This window comes from Pelophylax lessonae, assembly GCF_965119305.1.
Source record: "Pelophylax lessonae genome assembly, chromosome: 2".
In the NCBI taxonomy this organism is placed as follows: domain Eukaryota; kingdom Metazoa; phylum Chordata; class Amphibia; order Anura; family Ranidae; genus Pelophylax; species Pelophylax lessonae.
Window position 1 is genome coordinate 748,005,073 of NC_138769.1, and position 19,437 is coordinate 748,024,509.

Here is a 19,437-nt window from a genome sequence, read left to right on the forward strand (position 1 = left end):
TTGTAAGATGTTGTAAGTATTTTAAATTTTAAATAGGAAGAGATTGTCAAACAAAAAAATTGCCCTGGCATTATTGCACCTCCAACAGGTAGGAAATGCTGTGGGAAAAATGCTGTGCAAAAGTGGGGACTGTATACCATCTGGTCACTGCTGGAAAAGGAGGATTTGTGAGCAAAGAATAGGATATGATCTCTTTCTGTCTGGGTGAATGTGTGACCCAAATCTCTTCCCATTTCAGAAGGAATAAAGTTGTGAAATCTCCATTTTGATTGGTAAGGAAGTGATGGGATATGGAAATTGTGTGACCTGTTGGCTGACTTCATCTTTATTCCGGCATCATGGAAGAATGCATTGTCACCTGACCTGTCTGTAACACTCATTAATAAAGGTTTCATCAATAAATGCATACATTTTTGCCAAATGCAATACGTATATATTTGTTGCAGTTTTGAAATGGTTTACCGGGATTATGGCTGAAGACTGCAATTCTGTTTCTCATAAAAGCGATCCGAGCAGTAGTCGCTGGATCATTTTTAGAAGCAGTGAGAGGGGTGTATCCCTCCCCCCCCCCCCCTCCTGCTTCTCACCAGTGTTTCTCAGGCCTTCTGTTCTTACCAGTGAGCCTGGGAAATGATCCGACAGTTCGCACAGCTGGTCACAGAGGTGAGAAGAAACCAGATTGTCTCTGATCACCTCTACAATCTAGGAGGACCGAAGCGACATCATGACATCACTTCCAGTCTAGGGCCGAGGTAACCAAGTTTGTTTTTTTTTTTCTTTTTTTTTTTTAAAGCAAAAGATCACTTTTTTTTTATCTTTGGCTTTCAAAGGTAGACCCCAGTTCTCTCCATAAAGAAGACTTGTCATCCCTTATTTCTGTTAAAAGGGATGTTTACATTTCTTGTAATAGGAATAAAAGTGATAAAAAAATAAAGGGACATTGTAAAAAAAGTCTAAATTTAAATAAAATAAGAAAAAAAAAGGTTTGTGAGCAAAAGTGAACACATTCTTAAGTCACGCCCACATACTGTATGTAAATGATGTTTGCAACACACGCGAGGTATCATTATGAACGTTAGAGTGAGAGCAAGAATTCTAGCGCTGGACCTCCTCTATAACTCTAAACATGTAGCCTGTAAAACAATTTAAATTGTAGGCTATGGAGATTTTTAAGTATCTTAGTGTGTCACCATTCCACGAGCACGCACTATTTTAAAGTGTAACATGTTAGGGATCTATTTACTTGGCGTAAAGTCATCTTTTTTTTATATTTTCCAAAAAAATTGGTTATATATTGTATAATTTTGTATTAAAATTCATTAAAGCATACTTTTTCCCCAAAAATTATGGTTGAAAAACTGCTACGCAAATACAGTATGGAAAAAAAATTGCAACAACAACCATTTAGGGTCTCTGCTAAAAAAAAAATATGTATAATGTGTGGGGGTTCTAAGTAACTTTCCAGCAAAAAATACAGATTTGCCAGAAAAGGCTTGGTCCTTAAGTGGTTGAGCTGGTTGGTTTCTGTCCAACTGAAGTGTTGGAGGGACAGCTGAATGTGGAATCTGCACTGAACCATACCAGGCCCCGTGCCCTTAACATGAGAAGGGTACCCAGACAGAGGAACCCTAGCAATGCACCATGTCCCCATGTTGATAGGGACAAGGCCCCTTTCCCACAACTCTGGCCCAGTGGTTGTGAGTGTCTGCAGGAGGGGTTTATCAGAATCTAGAAGCCCCCTTAAAAAAAGGGTCCCCCAGAAATCCTGCTCCCCCTACACGAATGAGTAAGGATTAGTGTGGAGCGAACACGGACTGTATTATTCGTGTTCGCACCGAATAATTGGATTTTTGTTACCCGAACACGGACCCAAAAACTTTACTGTATGTTTGGGTTTAAAATCCGTGTTCGGTCATTTTATTTCCGGGTTTGTATGTATTGGCGCGCTTTTAATGGCGGGCTTTCAACAGCCAATCAACAAGCGTTTAACTGGTGTGCCTTAAGCCATCCCAGCCATGCCTACAAATGTATTAGTAGCTGTGATTGGCCATCTGAAGCATGTGACCAAGTCTTTATAAGTTCGAGACCCAGCGCCACTGCGTCATTCTGCTGTAGTACAGGGACAGAGCACACATCATACGTGCTGGCTGCTGATTAGGGACAGACAGTCATAAATGATGTTGTGTCCGAAAAGAATTCAGAATCAGGGACAGGTCGGAGTGCTGCAGGCAGGGCGATTTGTTAGGGCATTTTAGGGCGAGGCTGGAGATAGGCAGGGTCAGTGTTCTACAATCGATTTTGCTGTGTGGGGGGGGGGGTTTGCAGTGCCGGCAGTGACCGATCTTATCGATCATTTTAGGGCCAGGCTGGAGATAGGCAGGGTCAGTGTTCTACAATCGATTTTGCTGTGTGGGGGGTTTGCAGTGCCGGCAGTGACCGATCTTATCGATCATTTTATAGACAAAAAGAAGAGGGGAGAAGCGCTCTAAGTGCAGACAATTTATTGCAGATAACAAGGCAGGTGATATACACTCACTAGACATGAAGACTGAAAAGCTGTATGTGTCAAAGCAATCCTGCAGCCATCCTCTGGAGGGTGTCCTCTGGACTCTGGTCACAGGAAGCCGTATGCAGTACTGTCACTGGCGGTGGGAGGGAAGAAAGCCGGCTGTCTCCCACAACATCAGCGGTGAGCGGTCAAGCGGCTCGGATCTGCGGTTCCGTGTTGCGAGTGATGGATGGAGGCACTCTCACCCACAGGGATGGTGGGATCTGTCCGATGAGTTACGGCATGCACGACGCGTTTCTGAGCATGCCCGGGTCCTCTGCACCCGGCGCGCTCTTTCATCAGGTGCTAGAGTGCCGTAGTCTCTGTGGGGCTTTATGTAGTGCTGAACAAGAGGATAATTAGGCACAGCTGAAGTAAGGGGATGGCAACCGCCCACAGCACTGAGCAATAACCTAACCAATCAAACATTTTTGTAGCAATGGGAGAGATTAAAAACAACTTAGAAGTGGAGTGTGATCGGTCGGCTGCCCTTAAATACACATGTATGTGGGCTAGACAACCGCTTATCACAGTGATAGCAAACAATTAGGCAATACAAAACATATAATAAATGTAAAATAGGGGTAAGCCTGGGTTCATCAAGGCTTATGAAGAACATGTAAAAACGTTCCAGGTTTAAAATGATACAATTATAAAAATAAAAAAGTTAATAAAAAGCATCTTTAAAAGGTATATTTTAAGAGCTAATGCATAATACCTATACAGGCTGTGGTATGGAGAAACATATAAGCAAATGAAACAATAAAAGGAGGAAGGGGGAGGGGGGGGGAGTAAAAAAACCTTATATATTGGATAAAAAAATGGAGGATGGATATAACCCATATATAGGTGTACATATGTATATCCTAATAATTATATTTTCTGTATAAAGGATTTTTATATGGATTACCAACTATGGTACCACATGTATGATATATAGGGGAATAAGCCTTCTGATTTCTCAGTAGGTAAACCTTATAAAGTTTGTATAAAAGATTTATATACCAGAACCAGGGCCAAAGTGTATATATTAAAAAATCATCTGATATGATGTGATGAAAAAATAATAAATAAAGACCAACAGAAAACCCTGATAATAATTATAAGATAGTGTGCACGTCTAATTCTTCATTTAACCCTCGAGGAGCGAGAACATCTAACGTATAGATCCAGAAAGTCTCTCGCATACATAATTTGGAAAATCGTTCTCCCTCCGGCAAGTCTTTGGGAATCGATTCGATAACCCAAATTTTTAGTCCCTCGGTGGATTTTCCGTGGACTTCTGAAAAATGTCGAGGGACACTATGAAGGTCACATCCACCTTCAATAAGACGGCGATGTTTGCCGAATCGTTGTCTGACTGGTCTGATGGTTCGACCTACATAGAGCAACTGGCAGGGACATATCAGACAATACACCACATAGTCTGTGGAACAGTTGAAAAAATTGTCCAAGACATAGGTTTTGTCATTATGTGTAAAGTTCTTTTGGCCATGTTGCACAAAACTACACATTTTGCATAACTTTTTACGGCAGGCATACATGCCTTTCAGGGGGATCATCCATGACGGATGATTAGTGGCCTTGATGTTCTTTAATTTGCTGGGTGCTATTTTGTTTTTCAAGGTGGTAGCCCTCCTATAAGTCACTTTTGGCTTGTCCAAAATGACCGAGTTCAAGTGGGGGTCTTGTTTTAGGATATCCCAGTGTTTTGATAGAATTTTTTCCATTTTTCTATACTGACAATGGAACTTAGTGACAAAACGAACAGGATGATATTCGCTCTTGGCCCTAGAACTAGGATGTTTCCCTGGAAGATAGGCCTCATAGGCTGAGTTTACCAAATCATCAGGGTAGCCCTTCTCTGAGAATTTTTTCTTTAAGTGTTTACTTTGAGTTAGATAATCTCCATCTCTGGTACAGTTCTGTCTAAGTCGACAGAACTGGCCTTTTGGTATATTTTTCGTCCATTGGGGGTGATGGCAACTCTTATAATGGAGATATGAATTACCTCCCGTGGGTTTGATATAATTTTTGGCATGTATCTGATGTAGCTCATGTCCCAATTCCAGATCTAAAAAAGGCATAGAATCTGGATGTGAGACTGACGTGAACGATAGACCCAAAGAGTTGTTATTGCAGTGGCTGACAAAACCGTCAATCTGGGATGCGGAACCCTCCCAGATGACGATAATGTCGTCAATATACCGCCCAAAAAAAACGATGTGTTGAGCAAATGGATTATTCTGCCAAATGTATCTAAGTTCCCAATAGCCCATGGTCAGATTCGCATATGAAGGAGCAAAGTTAGCTCCCATGGCTGTGCCATTTATCTGCAGATAAAACGTGTCCTCAAACTGAAAATAGTTGTGGGTTAGGCAGAAATGTGTCGCCTCCAAAATAAAGGAAACTTGGTCATGATGTAGGGAAGAATCTAGTAGGAGAAAATGTTGTAATGCTTGTAAGCCTATACTATGGGGGATAGATGTATACAAGGAGCTAACATCTAAAGATAGCCACGAGTAACTATCTTCCCATCTATATGGCGTAATCTGCTCCAATAGGTGGCCCGAGTCTCGTATGTACGATTGCAGACTTTGGGCCAAGGGCTGTAAAAAGACATCAATAAACTGTGAGAGGCCACTAGTGACGCTATTCATTGCTGCAACGATAGGTCTCCCTGGGGGATGAAGGGGGTCTTTATGGACCTTTGGCAGGTGGTAGAAATATGGAGTATTATAATACTCCTTTTTCAAAAAGGCCGCCTCATCCTTATTAATCACTTTTTTGGATAGTGCAGAACCTACCAGTTGTTCGACCTCAATTTTATATATGGGCAATGGGTCTTTTGAGAGCCTCAAGTATGTTTTTTGGTCACTTAATAGTCGAAGGGCTTCGTTCACGTAATCAGTTTTATTCTGTAGGACAATGCCCCCACCTTTGTCTGCAGATTTAATAATAAGATCAGGGTTATCAGAGAATCTCTTAAGGGCCTGGGATTCGCCATGATGGAGATTAAGGTGGGAGTATTTGCTCTGTTTTGATGTATCTGAACACATCGCTAGGTTGCAGCTACAACCTTTTTTATTGCCTGTTTTTTTTTTGTTTTTTTTTTTTTTCCCTTCCCTCCCCTCCCCCCCCCTCCCTGGATTCAGCTGCTTATTAGTTCTGTTCATCCACCCTTCATATGCTGGAGGTCTTCGTAGCGCTCTGTGTTTTGTTTTTTATCGATCATTTTAGGGCGAGGCTGGAGATAGGCAGGGTCAGTGGTCCACATTGATTTTGCTGTGTGTGGGGTGGTGTGAACACAATCTTTTTGCCCGCTGAGGAGGAGGGAGAAAAAAGTATTTTTTATCAGTCAGTTGTGTGCAGCGTTTTTCCTTCAGTGCTGCTGACTGTGATAATACACTGCTGTGTTCACATGTGCTATTATTGAGTGATTTAAACATTTATACACTTTTTTCTATTCCACTATTCAATATACACCCTTTTGGGTTAAAAAAATTAAATTGTGGCATAGTCTGTACTAATCTATTTAAAAATTACAAACTTAAAAGGGGAATTTTCTTTTTTTTTCCCTCCATAGCCTGCAGCAGAGCTGACTGATATAAGACACTGCTGTTCACATGTGCTAATGAAAAATCACCAATTTTATATCATATTTTCTATTCCGCTATTCAATCTACACCTTTGGGGTAAAAACAATTAAATTGCGGGATAGTCTGTATCGGTACGTGTGAGATACACCTTTCCAATTTTTGGGGCGCATCTCATACCGCCGAGGATTGCAGGGTGCTTCAGTGTGCCTCCTGCCTGTTCTGAACTCCTCCTACTCCTCATCCTGCCTTTGGGGGTACAAAAAATAGTAATTTGGGCCTAGTCTGGGTCTGTACGTGTGAGATACATACACCTTTTGATATCATATTTTCTATTCCGCTATTCAATCTACACCTTTGGGGTAAAAACAATTAAATTGCGGGATAGTTTGTATCGGTACGTGTGAGATACACCTTTCCAATTTTTGGGGCGCATCTCATACCGCCGAGGATTGCAGGGTGCTTCAGTCTGCCTCCTGCCTGTTCCGAACTCCTCCTACTCCTCATCCTGCCTTTGGGGGTACAAAAAATAGTAATTTCGGCCTAGTCTGGGTCTGTACGTGTGAGATACATACACCTTTTGATATCATATTTTCTATTCCTCTATTCAATCTACACCTTTGGGGTAAAAACAATGAAATTGCGGGATAGTCTGTATCGGTACGTGTGAGATACACCTTTCCAATTTTTGGGGGCGCATCTCATACCGCCGAGGATTGCAGGGTGCTTCAGTGTGCCTCCTGCCTGTTCCGAACTCCTCCTACTCCTCATCCTGCCTTTGGGGGTACAAAAAATAGTAATTTGGGCCTAGTCTGGGTCTGTACGTGTGAGATACATACACCTTTTGATATCATATTTTCTATTCCGCTATTCAATCTACACCTTTGGGGTAAAAACAATTAAATTGCGGGATAGTCTGTATCGGTACGTGTGAGATACACCTTTCCAATTTTTGGGGCGCATCTCATACCGCCGAGGATTGCAGGGTGCTTCAGTGTGCCTCCTGCCTGTTCCGAACTCCTCCTACTCCTCATCCTGCCTTTGGGGGTACAAAAAATAGTAATTTGGGCCTAGTCTGGGTCTGTACGTGTGAGATACATACACCTTTTGATATCATATTTTCTATTCCGCTATTCAATCTACACCTTTGGGGTAAAAACAATTAAATTGCGGGATAGTCTGTATCGGTACGTGTGAGATACACCTTTCCAAATTTTGGGGCGCATCTCATACCGCCGAGGATTGCAGGGTGCTTCAGTCTGCCTCCTGCCTGTTCCGAACTCCTCCTACTTCTCATCCTGCCTTTGGGGGTACAAAAAATAGTAATTTGGGGCTAGTCTGGGTCTGTACGTGTGAGATACATACACCTTTTGATATCATATTTTCTATTCCGCTATTCAATCTACACCTTTGGGGTAAAAACAATTAAATTGCGGGATAGTCTGTATCGGTACGTGTGAGATACACCTTTCCAATTTTTGGGGCGCATCTCGTACCGCCGAGGATTGCAGGGTGCTTCAGTTTGCCTCCTGTTCGGACCTCCTCCTACTCCTCATCCTGCCTTTGGGGGTACAAAAAATAGTAATCGGGGCCTAGTCTGGGTCTGTATGTGTGAGATACATACACCTTTTGATATCATATTTTCTATTCCGCTATTCAATCTACACCCTTGGGGTAAAAACAATTAAATTGCGGGATAGTCTGTATCGGTATGTGTGAGATACACCTTTCCAATTTTTGGGGCACATCTCATACCGCCGAGGATTGCAGGGTGCTTCATTTTGCCTTCTGTTCGGACCTCCTCCTACTCCTCATCCTCATTCTGCCTTTAGGGTACAAAAAAATTTAATCGGGGCCTAGTTTGTGTTTGTACGTGTGAGATACACCGTTTTGTAAAATTTTTCCTATTCCGCTATTCAATATACACCCTGTTTGAGTGTAAAAAATTAAATTACGGCATTGTCTGTATCGGTACATGTGAGATACACCTTTTTAAATTTGTTTGGCGCATCTCCTTCCACCGCCGAGGATTGGAGGGCGCTTCAGTTTGCCTCCTGTTCCCAACTCCTCCTACTCCTCTTCCTCATCCTGCCTTAAGGGTACAAAAAATTGTAATCGGGGCCTAGTCTGTGTTTGTACGTGTGAGATACACCGTATTATAAAATTTTTCCTATTCCGCTATTCAATATACACCCTTTTGGAGTGTAAAAAATTAGATTACGGCATAGTCTGTATCGGTACGTGTGAGATACACCTTTTAAATTTGTTTGGCGCATCTCCTTCCACCGCCAAGGATTGCAGGGCACTTCAGTTTGCCTCCTGTTCCCAAATTCCTCCTACTCCTCTTCCTCATCCTCCCTTTAGGGTACAAAAAATTTTAATCGGAGCCTAGTCTGTGTTTGTACGTGCGAGATACACCGTTTTATATCCTTTTTTCTATTCCGATATTCAATATACACCCATTTGGGGTAAAAAAAATTAAATTGCGACATAGTTTGCATATTTGACTGTGAGATACACCCGTGCGATACTGTTGTTGTTTTGTTCCGCTATTCAATAAACACCTTTCTTGGGCAAGATCATAAATTACAGAAATATGAGGAGACCGTCAAATAGGGGCCGTGGCCTGGGTCGTGGTGCTGCTGGTAGAGCTCCTGTTTCAAGCAGAGGACGTGGTCGATATGTGCCAGCTACATGCACAAGTGAAACACCTTCCTCAAGTGTGAGTAGGCGACAGAACCTGCAGCAGTAATTGGTAGGGCATCATGCGCCTCTAGAAGTGATGAGGCCAGAAGAAGTACAGGCGATAGTAGATTGGGTTGCTGACAGTGCCTCCAGTTCCTTCACATTGTCTCCCACCCAGTCTACTGCAGAAAGGTCAGAGTTGGCACCTGCAGCCAATGTCCAACCGTCTTTCACCTCACCCCCTTGCAAATCAGGCAAGCAGTCTGAGCCCCATGTCATGCAGCAGTCTCTTGTTCTTTTTGATGACTCTGTCAGCAGGGTTTCCCAGGGCCATCCACCTAGCCCTGCACCAGAAGTGGAAGAGATTGAGTGCAGCGATGCCCAACCACTTATTTCTCAAGATGAGTACATGGAAGGACCTTTGCAGCACGTCTCCGATGATGACGAAACGCAGGTGCCAACTGCTGCGGCGTTCAGCATTGTGGAGACTGACAAGGAGGGCAGGGGTTAAGACTGGGTGGAAGATGATGTGGAGGACGATGAGGTCCTCGACCCAACATGGAATGAAGGTCATGCAGGTGACCTGAGTAGTTTGGAGGAAGAGGCGGTGGTCGCACAGAGCCACCAGCACAGCAGAAGAGGGAGCAGGGTGCAGAAGCGGAGCGGCCGTGCCCTAGACACTACGCCTGCTACTGCCCAACGCAGCAAAGGAACGAGCGCACCAAAGCCAGCTCAAAGGAGTTCTCTAGCGTGGAAGTTCTTCAGAAAATGTGCTGATGACAGGACACGAGTGGTTTGCACCCTGTGCAATCAGAGCCTGAAGCGAGGCATAAACCTTCTCAACCTGAGCACAACCTGCATGATCAGGCATCTAAGTGCAAAGCACGAGCTGCAGTGGAGTAGACACCTTCAAAACCAAGAAAGGTCTCTGGCTCCTCCTGCTTCCTCTTCTGCTGCAGTCTCGGCTGCTGCAGTCTCGGCCTCTCAATCCACATCTGTAGTAATACCGGCACCTGCCACCCCGCAAACAGACGATCTGTCAGCAACACCACCACCTGGGTCACCAACCATCCCCACAATGTCCCGTGGAAGCGTTCAGCTTTCCATCTCCCAAACACTTGAGAGGAAGAGGAAGTACCCCCCTACCCACCCGCGATCCCTGGCCCTGAATGCCAGCATTTCAAAATTCTTGGCCTTTGAAATGCTGTCATTCTGTCTGGTGGAGACGCACAGTTTTAAAAGCCTTATGTCGGTGGCTGTCCCACAGTACTTCGTGCCCAGCCGACACTACTTTTCCAGGCAAGCCATCCCTTCCCTGCACAACCAAGTGGGGGAAAAATCAGGTGTGCACTGCGCAACGCCATCTGTGCCAAGGTCCACCTAACTACCGATACGTGGACCAGTAAGCACGGTCAGAGGCGTTATATCTCCCTAACGGCACACTGGGTAAATACAGTGGCGGATACAGATAGCAATTTGGCGCATGTCCTTCCACCACCGAGGATTGCAGTGCGCTTCAGTTTGCCTCCTGTTCCTAACTCCTCCTACTCCGCTTCCTCATCCTCTACCGCCTCCTCATCCGGTCAGCGTAACACCTTCACCACCAACTTCAGCACGGCCAGGGGTAAACGACAGCAGGCAGTTTTAAAACTTGCCTGTTTGGGGGGAAAAAAAACACACACCGCGCAGGAGTTGTGGAGGAGCATGGAACAGCAGACAAATGAGTGGTTGCTGCCAGGGAGCCTCAAGCCCGGCCTGGTGGTGTGCGATAATGGGCAAAATCTCATAGCAGCTCTGGGCCTAGCCGGTTTGACGCACATCCCTTGCCTGGCGCATGTGCTGAATTTGGTGGTGCAGAGGTTCCTTAAAAATTACCCCGATATGTCAGAGCTGCTGCAGAAAGTGCGGGCCGTCTGTGCGCACTTTCGGCGTTCTCACCCTGCTGCTGCTCGCCTGTCAGCGCTGCAGCGTAACTTCGGCCTTCCCGCTCACCGCCTCATATGTGACGTGCCCACAAGGTGGAACTCCATCTTGCACATGCTGGAAAGACTGTGCGAGCAGCAGCGGGCCATAGTGAAGTTTCAGCTGCAGCACGCACGCGTGAGTCGCTCTGTGGAACAGCACCACTTCACCACCAATAACTGGGCCTCCATGCGAGACCTGTGTGCCTTGTTGTGCTGTTTTGAGTACTCCACCAACATGGCCAGTGCCGATGACGCCGTTGTCAGCTTAACTATCCCACTTCTGTGCCTCCTTCAAAAAACGATTTGGGCGATGATGGAAGAGGATGTGGCACAGGATGAGGAGGAGGATGAAGAGGTAACATTTCCAAGGCTTTCAGGGCAGTCATTCGCAAGTGGCTCCGAGGGTGGGTTCCTGCACCCACAAACGCCAGGGACACAATTGTCCAGCAGGGGCACAGTTCTGGAGGATGAAGAGGAGGAGATGGAGGAGGAGATGGAACCATGTTCACAGCAGGGTGGCACCCAGGCCAGCTCATGGCCATCACTGGTGCGTGGCTGGGGGGATACAGAGGACACAGACGATACACCTCCCACAGAGGACAGCCTTTCGTTGCCTCTGGGCAGCCTGGCACACATGAGCGATTACATGCTGCAGTGTCTCCACAATGACCGCCGAGTTGCCCACATTCTAACTTGTGCTGATTACTGGGTGGCCACGCTGCTGGATCCCCATTACAAGGACAACGTACCGTCCTTAATTCACTCACTGGAGCGCGATCGCAAGATGCGCGAGTACAAGTGCACGCTGGTAGACGCGATGCTGCTGGCATTCCCATCTGACAGCGGGGCCACAGTGGAAGCACAAGGCCAAGGCAGAGGAGGAGGAGGAGGAGGAGGAGGAAGAGGTCGCCAACGCAACCAGGGCACCGCCAGCACCTCAGAAGGCAGGGTTAGCATGGCCAGCACACCACAACAAACAGCAGCACCAGCAGCTCATATGGAACGTCTTAGCAGGAGGCAGCATTTCACCAACATGGTGGAGCAGTATGTGTGCACACGCCTACATGTAGTGAATGACGGGTCTGCCCCCTTCAACTTCTGGGTCTCCAAATTGGGCACATGGCCTGAGCTTGCCCTTTACGCCTTGGAGGTGCTGGCGTGCCCTGCAGCCAGTGTATTATCTGAACGTTTATTTAGCATGGCTGGGGGCATTATCACAGACAAGCGCACCCCCATCAACTGCACCAAACTGAGCCACAACGACCCTACATCAATCCGACTGTGATGTCAAAAAGGAGGAAGGAGTACACATCTAAAAACTCACTGCCTTTTTCTCTTCCTCAGGCCTCACTAACAGCCAAGATGGCACCTGGCGGGACTTACCTCACTCTCCTCTGGACATGAATATCTCCAGCCTCCAGAAAAGTAGTCCAGCTCTTGCGAACATGGTGAGTCATCTCCCCCCAACTTACCCTCCACATCCAGCCCTGCCAAATCGAGGCCCAGGACGGAGGAGCCTGAGCACACTCTGCTCACTGGTGATCTGGACGGGTATTTCAAAAAGGGAAATGGCAGTCTTAAAATTAAGGGGATCTAAAATCTTATGGCTGTATGGTAGATTTTGAAGCAATCTCCAATGCATAGGCCAGGTTGGGAGGGGCAATCGGGACAATGATAACTTGTGTCTTTTCTAATTCCATTACTTCTGCACACACGACATCTCTTTTGGCGCCTTCTTCCTGATTCTGTGGGGGGAATGTTGTAGGGAAAATGTAGCTCGTGAAGTCTACTCACACTATCCGAGCGAATGCTTGCTGGGGCCGGTCCTTGTTGGTATATTAGGGCAGTGATGATTTCTTCAATGTACTTGAGGTAGTGGAGGTGTGGGTTTCCAGGTGTTTTTTGATGGCAGACAAAGGAATTGTACATGGCCGTATGAAAAAGGTAAAATGCAACTTTTTTGTACCAGTAACGGGACCTTCTGGTTGATAAATAGGGCTGCAGCATCTGGTCATTTAAATCCACCCCCCCATGAACAAATTGTATTCGTGGACGCATTCAGGCTTTCTAATGGGGCCACGTCTTCGGGGAATCTCCACCACGGTGTCATTGTGGATGGTGGACAAGATGTAGACATCTTTCTTGTCCCTCCACTTCATGGCCAACACTTCCTCATCCCTCATAAATGCGGTTTCCCCCGGTTGAAGGTTTTTTTGGACCAAAGGTTGTGGGAATCCCTTCCTATTTTTTCTGCTGGTACCACAGGCCAGGGTTGTTTCCAGGTATAGGTGACGAAAAAGGGGAAGACTGGTGTAATAATTATCCACATAAAGATGGTATCCTTTTTTGAACAGGGGGTATGCCAGGTCCCAGACAATTTTCCCACTGGTTCCGATGTATGTTGGGCATTCGGGGGGCTGGAGCTGGGAGTCTTTGTCTTCATAGACACGAAAGGCATAGACATACCCAGTGGCTCTCTCGCATAATTTGTTCATTTTCACCCCATACCTGGCTCTCTTATTTGGGATATATTGCTTGAAGTGCAGCCGGCCAGTATAATGGATCAGGGATTCATCCACACAGATGTTTTTGTCTGGGACATACACTTCAGCAAATTTTTGTAGAAAATAAATTATTAGGGGGCGCAATTTATATAATTTGTCGTGGTTGGGATGATCTCGGGGAGGGCACTGTGAATTGTCACTAAAATGGAGGAAGCGCATGATCATGTCATACCTTGATCTGGACATGACAGCGGAAAAAAGAGGCATGTGGTGGATGGGGTGGCTGGACCAGTAGGCATGGACTTCATTTTTCTTAGAAAGCCCCATGTTGAGTGTAAGTCCCAAAAATATTTTGAATTCGTCCACTGTAAGATGCGCCAATTGAACGTGCGGGCATAGGAAGAATCGGGGTTGGAGGCAATAAATTGACCTGCGTAAAGGTTGGTTTGGTCCACAATGTACTCCAGCAAGTCTTGGGGAAAAAACAAATAAAAATAATCCAATAGCGAAAAATTTGAAGTGTTGGGCTGCACACCTGGCTGTGCGGTGAAAGGGGGGATTATCGCTGTTCCTGAGCTGGCAGGCAACCATACGGGGTTTGCCAGGGCATCGGGAAGGTGGGTTTGGGCCCGGCTTCTTCGGGTTGCACTAGTTATTCCAGTGCTGGTACTGGGCTCCTCTTCTTGGGGTCTAGCTGCGGCGGTGTTGGTGCTGCTAGTTGTAGGATGGGGTTCCGGGCTTACTCTCCTTATCCTTTTAGGAGGACGGACTGTTTCCTCCTCGGATTCAAGGTCCGATCCACTATCCTTCACTGGCTCATATTCTGAACCAGTATCGGATGATGCAAGCTCCCCGGCGCTCTCATCACCTGACTCGGCTATCATTTCAAATGCCTCCTGTGCGGTGAAAAACCTTTTGGCCATACTGGCGGTACTGATTGGTACTGGCGGTACTGAATGGTACTGATGGGTCCTGGCGGTATTGGCGGTACTGGTGGGTATTGGCGGTACTGGTGGGTATTGGCGGTACTGGCGGTACTGGTGGGTACTGGTGGGTATTGGCGGTACTGGTGGGTACTGGTGGGTACTGGCGGGTACTGGTGGTACTGATGGGTACTGGCGGGTTGTTAGATGTTCCAGATGTGATGACAGATCCACAGATCCAGATGTTCTGACAGATCCAGATGGGCTGTGAGTGACACTGGTGACAGGTCCTCTTTATTGGGGGGGGGGGGGCTGTGTAGTGCACTTTTTACTACAATTAGACAGTAAATGTACTCACTGATCACTGATCTCTGATATTCTCCTCACACGATCGGTGTGTGTGAGGAGAACAGCTTAGATCAGTAGTAACAGCTTTCCATTGTTATTGTTGTGACCTGCTGTGATTGGACACAGCCGATCACGTGGTAAACACCCAATTTTATTGGCTGTTTACCCTGAGCGGGTATGCGCTGTGTCCGAGGGACACATTACAAGCCCGATCGCTGCGGTGCGTGCTCTCAGGAGCGCGCAGCAGCTTGTTATCCTGGCCGCCGTCATATGACGTCCGGTCAGGATAACTCAACCACATTCCCGCCGTCATTTTGCTATAGGGCGGGAAGTGGTTAAAGAACCATTTATTGGGAACCAAGTACTGGCATCAGTGGTGACAATGGTCCCAGATAATGAACCTACCGGAAGGGATCAAGTGAGCATACCCTGACATATCCATCACCAGCGGCTCCTGCACATCTGGGAAGAAGCACTCTGAATCGGCTGCCTTTTGCATTGCTAAAAGAACTTCATTGGACATCTAGAGAATCAAGTCTGCCCAGGATAGCATAGGGATGCAAGACATCATCGTTTCCAAGAGACCCCTGCATTGGGAAGCTGATCACTGCTTGGTCCATTCAAAAAGGAAGAGAAAAAGTACTTGTGCGAGCATTGAACTGGGGCTGCGTATCGATGACTAGTCAGGTCTGCTCCAACTGTCTTGACACCTCCAATCCAGGCAAAACTTCTCAGGTTGGCCAGAAGAATCCCCTTTTGAACTAGTAGGTCATCTTTGACTGAGCCAACAGTAGAATACCATCCAAGTAATGGTGGATTTGAAGCACCCCCGTTTCCTCAGAGGGGCTACACAGAGATTAGAACCTCCATGAAGGTTATCAATGAGGCGGATGGCCCTGAAAGTTTGACCTGTCAACTGGAAATGTCCATCACACTGAGACTCAGTTTCTTTAACCACTTGCCGACTGCTCACTGTAATCCTCGCGGCAGTGCGGCTCCCCTGGGTTCAGCGACGTAGACCTACGTCGCTGGACTTCTAGTGGGAGGCGCGCTCCCACTGTGTTTAGACACAGCGGAAGTCGGGCCGGAGGAGGAGAGGCGGCGATTGCGGCCTCCCTTCCCCGATCGTCAGAGAAACTGAGAAGATCTGCCTGCTTATGTTAACAAAGCAGGTGGATCGTTTCTGTGACAGACAGGAGGAAATCACAGGATTCAGCATAGCTGAACTTGCGATCTCTGTGTGTGTCACAGAACCCCCTCCCCCACACATACGTCAGTAAGTATGAGGCATACATTTAACCAATTGATCACCCATGGGGTTAACCCCTTACCTGCCAGTGTCATTATTACAGTAACAGTGCATATTTTTAGCACTGATTACTGTAGTAATGTCACCGGTCCCCCTAAAAGTGTCAAAAATGACAGTTAGGGGTCCGATCTGTCCGTTGCATAGTCGCAGTCCCGCAAAAAAATATTCCAAATTCTTCCTTTGGAAAAAAGAGTTCCAGTCTGTCCCCTACTTTGATATTGGAGTCATTTTTTGTCCCTCGAATCTGGGCCGGAGGAAGAAGGAGAATTGTTTTTTGACTTATCCCTCCTGAAACTCCAATTCTTTGTAGGTTCCCTTCTCCTATTTTGCTGCTTATTATCCCGAGGGCCACGAAAAAACTTTTTATTCGTTTCTTTTGGTTTTGTGGGAAAACCCATTGCTTTAGCATTGGAATCCCAAGCTTTTCCCAGTAATGTCTCTGCTTTCCGATTCATAGTATCCTTGATACTACCAGCATCTAAAAAGGAGAGATCTGATTTTCTGGAGACTTGCGCTAGGGGAGCATCTATTTTTGGTCTTTTAAGGAATTTGTTTGCACCCTCATCCTTAAAGGGAAATTTTCTTTTCCAAGAATTCCCTTTGCTTAACCTGTTTTCAGGCGATTGCCATTGTTGAAGGATCAGACTCTTCAATTAATGGTGAATATGAAAAACTCTAGAAGGGCTTCTTCCTATCCCTTTATAGAGTTTGTCTTGTGCCGTGACTTCTTTAGGCAAGTCAGGAATCTCTTCTGAAGCATATATGGCTTGAAGGAGACCCTGCATACTATCCAATCCAAACAGGTTTTTTGCTGACTCTACCTCCTCAGAGTCCCTATTTCCCTCATCTTCTGAAAAAGATGGGGAAATTGAGTGGTCATCTTCTGGAAATATTCTATCTTCTTCTGTAACCTGTGCTGATGGAAGACTGAGTGGCTGGTGTGGTGGCTGAGGGCCCTGCTATATTTAGAGTGGTTTCTTGACACGAAGTCCCTGCCCTTGCAGGAGGGTCTACCTGTTCCTCTCTATAAGCTACATCTAGATTAGACTGTACTGCCATCATAGTAGAAAGCATTTCATCTTGCATATTTTTAAAAAAAGTCTTTCATAAAGTCTGAGACTTCCCTTCCTGACAATTTATGAATACATCTATAGCAAAATGGTCTAGTGTCGGTACTGGGCATCTTTTCTGAACAATAACCACACTTCTTATGGACAGCAGGCCCTTGTAATGCAGATGTAGCTTCTTGTGAACCGCTCTGGGACTCTGGAAGACAGGATACAGAAACAACATAAGTATCGCCCTTCCAGCAAAAATACATCAAATATAGGGACCATAGAAAGAAGGCAGTGTCATCTACTAGGGTCAGGGAAATGATAAGTTCCAGGCACATGTTATGTTGGTAAGCTAGCAGGCCTCAGCATAGGTCAGCAAGGATACGAATCATCACTTACCCTGTCCGACCTGGTTTTTTGCTGCCGACACCTGGGACAGTCTCTCCTCCTCCTTCCCCGGAGGATGAGTCGTGGAGGACTTAATTTCCGAAGCAGGAACCGGAGCTGTGCTAGCTTTGGACTCTGCTTTGCCACTACCGAGTGCCTCCGGCGTCTCCTCCATGCTTCTCTTCCGGAAGTTCCGGTTTCAAAGTGAGGTTTGGAATGCCTGTCCTCTCGATTTTTTCAGCGGGAAATTAAAAATCTTCAACTGAGGAGAGCTGCTAGCGCCGGAAAACAAGACCTGGAAACACTAGGAAGTGACCGAGGGCTTGCCAGTGGGCGACCTGTGAGTTCCCTCGGACGGGAGTGCAGGGACTGCTCTGCTCATAAGGTCCCCCCCCCCCCTACTCCAGAGAGTTCTGCAAGGGGAACCTGTGGCTTTCTGACGAACCTGGCTCACAGGGTACCTTTCGACTCTAGGAGTCTGCAGGTGAGATCTTAATCGTCATTTCTTTGTAGGAAGAAACACAATCTAAAACTGGGGCCAGAGGGAAAGGTGGGGCCTTTTAACTATTCTTAATTGATTGTGTTTCTGGTAGGGAGGAGCCTATTATCTCTCATTGTTTGGCCGTCCTGGAATGGGAGGAGAGAAAACAATATTAATACCCCACCTGATGAATGCAGCAAAAGGATTAATCCCGCTATTTTGGCAAAAGGAAGAGGCCCCTACCACGGGAGACTGGGTACAAAGAGTCGAGAGAATAAGAACATTGGAATATCTGAGAGATTGGGAAGAAGATGATACAGAGGAATGGGGTGATATATGGGAAAACTGGAGGGAGTTTAAGACAACGAGAGAATACATTAAATGGAGTGGAGAAAAAGAGAAAGACAACTAGTATAGATAAGGGGGGGGGGTCAATAGAGGGGAAAATAAGGGAAGGGAGGTTACATTACTGAAAATTGATGTTTTTATTCTGTGAAATATATTTGGATGCTCTCTCTTTTTTGAAAACAATAAATACATTTATAAAAAAAAAAATATATATATTTCCGTTCACTGGAACTAAGAGGCCAAGTCCAACCCCTGAAAAATAACCCCACACCATAATCCCCCTCCACCAAATGATGATTTGAATCAGTGCACAAAGCAAGGCCCATAAAAACATGGATGAGCAAGTTTGAGGTGAAGGAACTTGACTGGCCTGCACAAAGTCCTGACCTCAACCTGATAGAACAAATTTTGGATGATTTAAAGCGGAGACTGCAAGCCAGGCCTTCTGGTCCAACATCAGTGCCTGACCTCACAAATGCTCTTCTGGAAGAATGGTCAAACATTCCCATAGACACTCCTAAACCTTGTGGACAGCCTTCCCAGAAGAGTTGAAGCTGTTATAGCTGCAGAGAGTGGCACCAACTCAATACTGAACCCTACGGACTAAGACTGGGATACCATTAAAGTTCATTGTGTGCGCAAAGGCAGGCGTCCCAATACTTTCAGTAATATAGTGAATGTTATATATAGAAGGAATATGTACAATATTATAAATTTTTAAATATTTGTATTCTATTTTATGGAGGACACTCTATTATTTCCATTGGCTGCTAAAACTGACAATTTATTACAATTTCCTGCAGGAGAACTTCATTCATTGTTCTAATTTAAAGCACTGGGCTGCATAGTGATGGAGGAATGTGCTTGGGATTGACTTGCCGGCACATTTCGCAAATGCATCTAAAAATCCAAATTCTTAAAGGTAAAATTCTGAAAACCCAAGTTACACTCACCAGTAACGTCTTTTCCTGAAGTCTTTCAAGATAACAGCTTTGAGAGTGGTGTGGAAAGTGGGGTCCCCCAGGGTTCTGTCCTGGGACCCATACTGTTTAATTTATTCAGAAACGATCTAGAGGAGGGGATATCCAGCACAATCTCGGTATTTGCAGACGATACTAAGCTAAGCAGGGCAATAACTTCTACACAGGACGTGGAAACTTTACAAGCGGACCTGAACAAAATAACGGGGTGGACAACTACATGACAGATGAGGTTTAATGCTGAAAAATGTAAAGTAATGCATTTGGGTGCCAGAAATATAAATGCAAGTTCCTCACTAGGGGGGGAAC

At 45.9% G+C, this 19,437-nt stretch overlaps 1 protein-coding gene across 1 annotated transcript in view; it reads left to right on the forward strand.

Moving 5' to 3' along the window:
- The window catches only part of LOC309548377 (uncharacterized protein), a gene marked incomplete at its 3' end in the record, with an annotated part of 387,813 nt that overhangs the window by 187,507 nt on the left and 180,869 nt on the right, over positions 1-19,437 (forward strand). The gene's annotated exons all lie outside the window — the stretch shown is intronic.